Source organism: Macrobrachium rosenbergii, chromosome 2 (assembly GCF_040412425.1).
Source record: "Macrobrachium rosenbergii isolate ZJJX-2024 chromosome 2, ASM4041242v1, whole genome shotgun sequence".
NCBI classification, from domain to species: Eukaryota; Metazoa; Arthropoda; class Malacostraca; order Decapoda; family Palaemonidae; genus Macrobrachium; species Macrobrachium rosenbergii.
In genome coordinates, this window is record NC_089742.1 from 88,803,354 (window position 1) to 88,813,353 (window position 10,000).

The following is a 10,000-nucleotide window of genomic DNA, read 5'->3' on the forward strand; positions in this document are numbered from 1 at the left end:
ATCCTGGCACAGTGCAGGGGTATGGGGATCATGGTCAACCTCAAGAAGTCAGACCTCATACCAAAATGGAACATCAGGTACTTGGGTATGGTGATAGAGACAGTTGTGGGGAAAGCTTACCCCTCCCAGGAGCTGTTAGCAAACCCGATCAACATGTCAGACCCCTTCCTGTTGAATCCCCTCCAACCAGTCAAGCAGTGGCAGTTGCTGGTAGATCACCTTGTGTTCTTAGAGAAGTTAGTACCCAGGGGGTAGAGCATGAATCCATTCCCTGCAGTGGCAGATGAAAGGCAAGAGAGGAGATAATGCTGAAGTCAAACCGCAATGTGTATATTTGACAAAGTGTTGAAAAACATGCAGTGGTGGAGAGACCCAAGGAACACCCTGTGTGGAGTGCAACTAAGCCGGCCACCTCCATAAATGTAAGTATACTCAGATGCATCCCTAAGGGGATGGGGCACTCAACTGAATGGCACTTAGAGTACAGAACAACAAGGTTAACACATCAGTGTCCTGGAGATGTGAGCAGTCTGAATGGCATTACAACACTTCCAGGACCTGCTCCAGGACAAGGTTCCAGTCATGATGAGCAACAACTCCACGGTGGTGGCATACAGTAATAAATGGAGCAACATCTCTCATGAACTGAACGAGCTAGCAATAGAGACCATAAGTGGTCTGAAACCCAGAGACTTCTGCTAACAGCCAGGTACCTTTCCGGAAAGAAGAATGTCGTGATGGATCAGTTCAGCAGGGCAGACCAAACAGTAGGTATGGAGTGGTTGTTAGAACAGGACATCGCAAACAAGTTGTTGAACATGTGGGAGGGCCCCATGCTAGACCTGTTTGCCACAACGAGGAGGAACAAGCTCGCTTTATATTATTCTCCAGTACCGGACTAAAGGGCCGTCTTGAAGGATGCCTTCTTAGGACAACGTACGTGTACACCATCTCCCAGTTGAGTCAGCTGAGGAAGGTCATCAACTGACTGTTTATGTCCCAGAGGCAAAGGATGACCCTTGTAGCAGCAAGGTGGCCCCGAGCAGAGTGGGACACAATCTCCATCTACTAGTGGATGTACCGAGGGAACTCCCTCTCACTCCCATGTTGCTGAAACAAGAATGCAATGGTTGTTGCCATCAGGTGGTAGCCTCCTTCCAACTTCACAGGTGGATGTTGTCAAGCAACTCCTTAGAAGAAAATGGTTTTTGGAGAAAACTGCAGAGGCCATCTCTGACCCCTGCAGACCTTCTTCCCTTGGGGAATATCAAAGAAGGTGAAAGGTCTTCCATCATTGGTGCAGTGGGAGGGGTCCAAATCCCCTCAAAAGGACTGTAGGGGAGGTGGCAGATTTTCTCATCATCTTACAGCAAGAGAAAGGCCCAAGTGTTCAGACCAAGAGGCAAAGATTTTTCATCCTCTGGGGAACTGTCAGCCATGGTGAAGCATTCTGAAAAGTTGTAGCCAATGGAGACTACAACCTCCCTAACGTGATGTAACTAAGGTCCTCACCACCCTCAGACTGCTGCCCTATGAGCCCCTCAAGAAGGCATCAGACCAGGATTTGACTCTCAAGACAGTTTTCCTGCTTAGCCTTAGCATCCATCAAGTGAGTAGGGGAGTTGCACGCCCTCTCATATATGGTTTCCAACATCCATAAGTGGTCATCACTCGGTCTCGCGTTTCTCCCAGAATTCATGGCAAAAACCCAGAATCCTGCCTCCCAAGACGTAGGTTTTGATGGTCTCTGTATCACCTGCTTTTAGGACTTTTGAGGTTGCGGGGTGAAAAATAAAAGATTTTGTGTACCCGGTTAGGTCCTTCTGAGCCTACCTCAAGCATAGTGCCCCTAGCAGACCAGCCTGTCTGAGACTTTTCATCAGTACGAGCTGAGAAAAGAGGGAAGTGATCGTCAGAGCATACCAGACTGATCCCAACAGCAACCCTCTGCCAACCAGAGTGAAGGCCCATGACATCAGGGGGATCGGACCCTCAGTGACATTTAAGAGTAACCACTCAGTCCTCCAGGGAAAAGTGCAAGAAAGCTTGGAGAAGGATATAAAGTTTACTATGCAGGGGAAGATACAAGGTGAAATGGGGTAGGCATTATTCTCTATCCAGATTTGCAGGAGAATGTCACAGAGGTCCAGCGTATCAGTGACAGGCTCATGGGCTTAAAGTTCGTGAACAGTAAGAGAGTATGGCATATCATTTTGGCATATGCCCCTCAACAGGGGTGTAGTGAAGAGAAGGAGGAATTCGGAGGAAAATTAGAAGAATATATTGAAAGAGTTCCAAGAAGTGAACTATTAGTGTTATCTGGGGACATGAATGCCCATGTAGGTGAGAGTTCTGATGGCTTTGAAGGAATGCATGGAGGAAGAGGTTTTGGAAGAAGAAACCAGGAAGGTGAAAGATTGTTAGAATTAGCAGAAGCTATGAATCTGGTAGTCTTGAATACTCAGTTTGAGAAAAGTCATTGGTAATATACAAAAGTGGACAAAGTGAGACGCAAATTGATTATGTTTTGGTTAGGAAGGAAGACAAGAAAATCGTTATGGATTGTAGGGTTATTCCAAATGAATCTGTTGTAGCACAGCATAGACTGGTAGTGGCAGATTTTAGGCTGAAAGCAATAAGGAAAAGAAAAGCCCCAGCTGGGAGTAGGAGGATTAAAACTTGGAAGCTGAAGGGGGAGAATGCAAGACAGTTCAGAAGTAAAGTGGAAAGAACCAGAGAAGAGAGATATGTGAGTGGAATGTCAGAATTGCCTGAGAAGATATGGGATGATATGAAAGTGATTGTGGTGCCAGCAGCAGCAGAGGCGTGTGGGAGGACAAGTGGTAAGCAGCGAGAGGAAAAAGAAACATGGTGATGGAATCAAGAGGTTCAAACAGCTGTGAAGGAAAAGAGTATAGCTAGAAGAGGGTGGGAAGAAGAAGATAACTATCGGACAAGAAAGGAGTATAGATGGACAAAGAGGGAAACAGAATGGTAGCAATTGCAAAGGGAGCAGCCAGGAGAGAATGGTATGAGAAGATGGGAACACTGGAGGGGGAAAAGATAATCTACAGAATTGCAGAATTGAGAAGAAAGGACAGGCAGGATGTAGGAGAGGTAGGTATTATTAAAGATGAAAATGGAAATATCTTATCTTAATTGAGGAGGAGGAAGTCAGGAGATGATGGAAAGACTATATATTTTTCACAACTATTAGACAGTGAGAATGAGTGTGGAGAACTAGAAAATGTTCCTCCAGTAGAAGGACCAATAGCAAACATCAGAGTGAGTGAAGTTGAGAATGCTATAAAGAAAGGAAAAGTAAATAAAGCTGCAGGAAAGGCAGAGCTAATAATAGAAATGATTAAAGCTTTGGGAAATCTAGGCAAAGAGTGGGTGCATATACTGTTGGAAAAGATCTGGGATATAGAGGAAATGCCAAGGGATTGGAGCAATAGTTGCATGATTAAAATGTATAAACAAAAAGGAGACATGTTAAACTGTGGGAACTACAGAGGAATAAAGCTTTTGGAGCATGTATTCAAGATACTAGAAAGAATAGTAAAGGAAGGTTGAGAGAACTGATAAGATATACATGAGCACAGTTTGGGTTTATGACAGGAAAGAGCACCGTGGATGTTACTTTTATAGTAAGACAATTCTAAGAGAAGTATCTAGAAGGATACAGGAAAGTTTACTTGTGTTTTGTGGATCTTGAAAAGGCGTATGACAGGGTACTTAGAAGAGTAGTCTATCGGTGTTTGAGAAAGAGAGGAGTACCAGAGAAGTTGGTGAGGTTAGTGAAGATAATGTATGAGGATGCAAGAACTACTGTACAAACAAAATATGGGGAGACTCAGACATTCCCTGTGGAGGTGGGCCTCCATCAGGGATCAGCTCTGAGTCCATTCTTGTTCCTCATCGTTATAGACACCCTGACGAGAATTAAGGAACAACAATGAATGGTGGGATCTATTGTTTGCTGATGATTTAGTCATCATAACGGACACAAGAAGAACTGCAAGAAAGGTTTTTATCACGGAAAGGAGCACTAGAAAGGAAAGGATTTAAAGTGAACATTGGAAAGACAGAGCTAATGACTAGTAGTAGAGAAGGACATGAAGAAGTAAACATTCAAGTGGAAGATGGTACAGTGCTAAAGCAGAAGAATGAGTTTAACTATTTGGGATCAATAATAACAGAAGAGGGAGGTACTGAGAAAGCAGTGAGAGAGAGAGTGAAAGAAGCATGGCGAAAATAGAGAGAAGTAACTGGAGTCGTTTTAGACAAAATGCCGTTAAAGCTGTAATTGAAGATTTATAAGACAGTTATCAGGCCTGTACTGTTATATGGGGCAGAAACCTGGGCACTTAAGAGGAAAGAAGAGGGACTGTTGGAAAGAACCGAGATGAGGATGGTGAGATGGATTGCTGGAATATCACTACTTGAAAGGAGGGAGAGTCAAGATATAAGAAGAATGTGTGGTATATGTAATGTAAAGGAGTAGGCTAGGGAAGCTCGTTTGAGATACTACGTCCATGTAATAAGTAAAGAGGAAGTGGAACCAATCAAGAGAGCTAAGAACATGCCAGTGATGGGGAGAAGGAGTGTGAGGCATCAGTGGATCAGATGGATGGATGTGATGAGGAGGGATATGGGTGAGGTGGGACTGGAGGAAGAAGATGCTAGGAATAGATATAGATGGAGACCCTGCCATACAGTGGGACTAATAAGGTCGAAAGAAGACGACGACGACTCAGGCCTCCAGGTCCAGAGAGCAGGGGTCTGAAAGTGAAAATCAACCTTCACCTCCCATCTTAAGGACTTATCACACAAGTCCTTGGACACCTTCACCTTGGGACCAGTAGGAGTGGCCCAACAGGCGATATGGGAATGTTGAGGCCTGCGGGAGCTCCGTCCAATGAGGAGAAGGATGGCTTCACTGTCATCGGGAAGGTGGTGGCAAGTACATACAACAAGCATTCTGATCCCATACATGTTTGTGACCAGCAGGTCAGTAGGTTACAGAGGCCCTTTCGGGGTGTCAGAGGTTTCAACTCCCTTCCGATTATCAGGGAAGGTCACACCCACCTGGCATCCTAGTGAGGCTCCATATATGAAAGTGTAGGTTCATATTCGTGTAGGAACAAATACCAAATTCTAAAGTCATTTCTATTTTTCCTAACGTACAAACCTGTTCTTTCATGTGTACAAGTTTAGCTGCCTCTGACCACCCCACGTGGTTACGATCTCTCTCCATATAGGCTGTGGACGACTCAGTAGCAGCTGAAGAGCACTAAGCATGAGTACTCCATATATGAAAGCATAGCTTTGTATGTTAGGAAAAATACAAATCACTTTAGAATTGGGTATTTTCCCCCCCTTTGTATTTCAAAAACCAGTTCCCAAAAGATGGGCCTCCTAACTATTAAGTTTTTAAATTATGGAGAGCGGCCAACGCGTATTCGTAGTATAACTTGAAAGAGAGAGAGAGAGAGAGAGAGAGAGAGAGAGAGAGAGAGAGAGAGAGAGAGAGACTGATAGAAGACAGTACAGTATTTGAAATTAATTTTTTCAAGTGTCTTTGTGACTGGAGAAGGAAAATTGAAATATGTTTAGTCATCATTAAGGTATAGAAAATAATGTAAACTGTGGGACATCAAGAGTAAGTACAGTATAATCTTTCTGAGTGGTTCTCCTCTACGCAGTACATTTTTACTCGTTTATGGGTAAATGCAATTATGTAAATTTAATCACTCAGGTTTTGAGGTCTGTTGTCCTGCTAGGCAATTGAATTATCTTTAATAGTTAGCAATGAGCGGCAGGTTTTGCTGATAATAGAAGGAATACCTTTTACGATATGGCATTTATATTAGACAATTGAAATGAGAAGAACATCCTACTTAAACATGTCCACATGAAAAGTACTGGGATGGGGTAAAATATTGTTGAGTAAATTCTGTTCCTATTCAGATTACTTTCAGTATCCTTCAACTTGAAGGGGTTGAATCGACCACTTAGTCTTGTGAATAGGGCATGACGTTTAGTGTTATGGATAATTTTTACAATAGAAAAAACTTAAGCGTAATTGCTGAATACCAGGGCTCAGGAAGCTTGTCCTGAAACAAGGAGAATTGGACTAATCTTATAACAAAGTGTTTACTCAGTCTCATTATTGAGGTGGACAGATGCCACCTGATGCGAATAATCTTGAAGGACAATTATATGAAAGTGGTTTGAACAAAAGGAGTAGGCGGTGCAGTGAAAAAATGGCACGTTAAAAAGACAGTTGGAAAGCTAGGAAAAAAAAGCACTTTCATGGAGTTTATTTTGCTTGATGTGGCACAAGGAGATAGCTTAATGAAGTTTATTTTGCTTGATGTGTCACAAGGGGAGAGCTAGTAGTGTGGTGTGTTTTGTCCAAAATTATGGTGAAGATAATGCCTAATGCTTAAGCACAAACCAAGCAGTAAAAAACCTCCAACCCCTCTCAACACTCAAAGTTGACCTCTCAGAATGCAGTTTCTAAGGCGGGGGGGACGTGTGTTATATGTTTGTGCTATAATAGGACTCAGATATTTAGATAAGCAGCTTATTTTAAACACAAAATTGTATTCATCCTCCCTACCACCATCCCTAAGCTGAGGAGTCTGTTGCCTTTATTCAACAGACTCCTCTTTCTGCTTTTCGATTGACACCTCTAATGGACCTGGCGCTCTGCCATTATTGTTTTTAGTTACAGCCCTCGCAACCACTCATTAATTGTATCTCTCACCGGCCGCTGGCCGCTCCACCCTCCCCACCTTCTCCAAATCCACGATCCACGAAGGCGCTTTAAAAGTGAAGTGCAAATGTATAGAGAGCGCAAGATTGTGCAAAGGAGCCATGCCTAATGATTAATGGGGAAAATCCAGAACTGGAAGCAGACCACAACCTTGCTGCTTGTGATTCTTCTCTCAGTGCTACGAAAGTGTATTAGGTAATAAAAAAGGTTCAATGAAAAAAAGATTAATGATATTGAAAGATTAACCAAGGCAGATTTACTCCGCTTATTGTTAGAATCTGTACTAAAACTGAATGAGGATGTCATCAAAAGAACACTTCAGAAACCAAGGTACCCAAGTCAAATCCTGTCTAGCAGAATCAACCAGTGTACGCGAATCTTAAGTTACATGAATGATGGGCACTTGTAACAGGACCAAACCAGTGCATGGCATTATGCCTATATTTCATATTCCATTCCATTCCTCTTGTATGGCATTGGCGAGCGAGCCACAGATTAACTTTTGATACTGATGAGGCAAGAATTCTGCTAGCATTTACTAGTATAAGGTTGATGGATGGTAACTTTGCCATACCTGCGCCAGGTTTTACAGCGTAACAAAGTGAAAATCTTTGAGAAACTAGATGCATTAAAAGGTCAGTGTCAACAACTGGATCAGCATCCTAATCCGACTGTCATCATTATTGACCTAGAGAATTCATTCATCCGAGCATTAGAACAACCTAGTTCTGATGTACAAACACCAGGATGCTGCTTCCACTTTGCAGAGTACATGGAGAAACGTAGAACTATGGGCTTATCATTAAACCCCAAAAGGTGGTAACTTCCGTGTAATGAAGAAATGGACTCGCATAATGCCGTATCTTCGAGAAGTATATCCATAAGAATGTATTCCTTTGTTGAATCAGTTTGATGAACAGCACTTAGTCAGTCGAACTTCAAGGTTCGTCGCTGTACCAGACCAACCACGATTCCCACTTAAACTAGCTCTTCCTTGGGTGAGTCGGTAGAGTTGTGTCCTTGCACTCGCTAGGCCCGAGTTCGACTCTCCGGCCGGCTAATGAAGAGTTAGAGGAATTTATTTCTGGCGATAGAAATTCATTTCTCACTATAATGTGGTTCGGATTCCACAATAAGCTGTAGGTCCCGTTGCTAAGTAACCAATTGGTTCTTAGCCACGTTAAAATAAGTCTAATCCTTCGGGCCAGCCCTAGGAGAGCTGTTAATCAGCTTAGTGGTCTGGTTAAACTAAGGTATACTTAACAACTTTCTTTCCCACTTGAACTGTGAGATGTTTATCTAGCTTTAGTGAATGATGACCACTGTTTTTCCATGTCAGGAGAATCTCTCCATTCGGAAATTGATTGGGGGTATTTCTAAAAGAAGAGGCACGTTAAGTGCACTCATTGCACAGAATGTAACTGGTCATCAGTTTCTAGCAGCATCGGAAGTTTTTGTGCAAAGGTTGATGGTTGTCCGAACATCCAACATCGTACTCAGTGCGATGGACACAACTTGCACTTTGAATAGTTTTTCTTTGCGTTCGTGTGTCAGTCCAACTGTAAGTTGGAGTGATTATTTGACCCAAATTAGAATAAATCTCTTGACATGTATGATTTAGTTAAAATTAAAATTTTTAGGCTACTAGTTCAGTAAGTGTACAGTATGGTCCCTTTCTTCCTCGGTTTCGACTTGCATCATAGTTATGGTCCCTTATTGCCGGGTCATTTTTCTGCATGCGGAACAAGCAACTGAAATATCTTCGTGAGAAGGATCTATAGAAGATCAATATAATAGTGCTGTAAGCAAAGATCATCTTGACAACGCCGCACATCTATTTCTTGAAACTGGAAGGCAACGGGAGCACAAGACTGATAGCATAAGACTGCCGCTTTCCTGCCATTTCCTCTTCCTTAGGTTGGATCGAATCAGGAGGGACGATGGTATGGATGCTGGGGATTTTTTTTTTTTTTTTTTTTGTGAAGGTATTTCAGCATACTTTTAACGTTGCTGCACCCGTCATCCTCCTCCTTGACGAAGGCAGTTGAACTGAAACTGTAATCCCCCCGCCGGAAAATGAAGGATAAATACGAAACGAGTCATGAGCGGCTCCTAAAAATTACCGAAACTTGTTGTGAGGGGGGGAGGGTAGGAGTCTGGATGGCGCCTCTCTTCATTCTTTTTGTTGTACTGTAGTGTGCTCACTGCGAAGGATTATTCTAGGTAACATTGCCATATTCTCTCTCTCTCTCTCTCTCTCTCTCTCTCTCTCTCTCTCTCTCTCTCTCTCTCTCTGCTTCCTCCATAGATGTTTATGGTGTGGCCTCCTTGGCGTATAATGGCCCCACCTGCTCCTTATTGGTGGTTGGGGGGTGGGCTTCCCTCTCCCCGTAGCCGCGTGGATTCTGGCAGACGGAGCATATGTCTGCGTCTAGACTTGCGTAGCGGGCCAGGTGCTACCCTGTAGTTCTAAGGTGCAGGTGTATTTTTGGGAGTGCAGCGACGCGGGCAAGGATAGCAGGTCTTTGGGGAAGGGCAACTGAGCATATATGCCGCGGCCTTGATTCTCGAGTGGCAGAAACTGACACTTGTTGAGTTGTTCTTTATTTCGGAATCCTTGCAAAGCATATGCGCTCAAACATACTTTCACAAAAATGAATACGCGCGTGCACACGCAGGGACTTGGGTAATTTTCAAGTCTTCAAAGAGATAGAGAGAATTCTTGCAGCAATTGCTTTTGTAAGACGAAAACGTCCGTTTTGAAAGGATTTGTTTATTTTCACATTGTTTTATTATTTTTGTAATTGAAATTCCAAAGGCTCCTCAATGACGTGATACCTTGTTCCCACCTGCACCTCAAGTTGGCCTGTCAGTGTATGGCATGGACGGCCCCCATCCCCATCCCCATCCCCATCCCCATCCTGCCTTCCCTTTGTCTTCGTCGTCTTCGCTCTTTTCCTTACCACGCCTTATTTACCGTGGCCAGACATTCCGACAATAACATGCTCCCCCCCAGACTTTCCTCCATTTCCACACTTTCCCAGTAGCATGCGCGCGGACGTTGCCTGCATACGACGTGTGTTCTACACATGAGAAATAAATGGGTGGTGCCTTGGGCGAAGTGGGGCTAGATACGAACGAAGACTCGTGTGAGTCACCGAGAAGTCCCTCAAGTGGCAGTTCTTTTTCTGAAGTCGTCTTTCTAATCAGGTCCCT

At 43.5% G+C, this 10,000-nt stretch overlaps 1 protein-coding gene and 1 pseudogene across 7 annotated transcripts in view; both read left to right on the plus strand.

Annotated features, from left to right (window-relative positions):
* Positions 1-2,486, plus strand: part of LOC136849288 (POU domain, class 4, transcription factor 1-like) — a 52,400-nt pseudogene extending 49,914 nt beyond the window's left edge.
* mtgo (miles to go) overlaps positions 1-10,000 on the plus strand; it is a 520,265-nt gene that overhangs the window by 358,096 nt on the left and 152,169 nt on the right. The window lies entirely within an intron of this gene.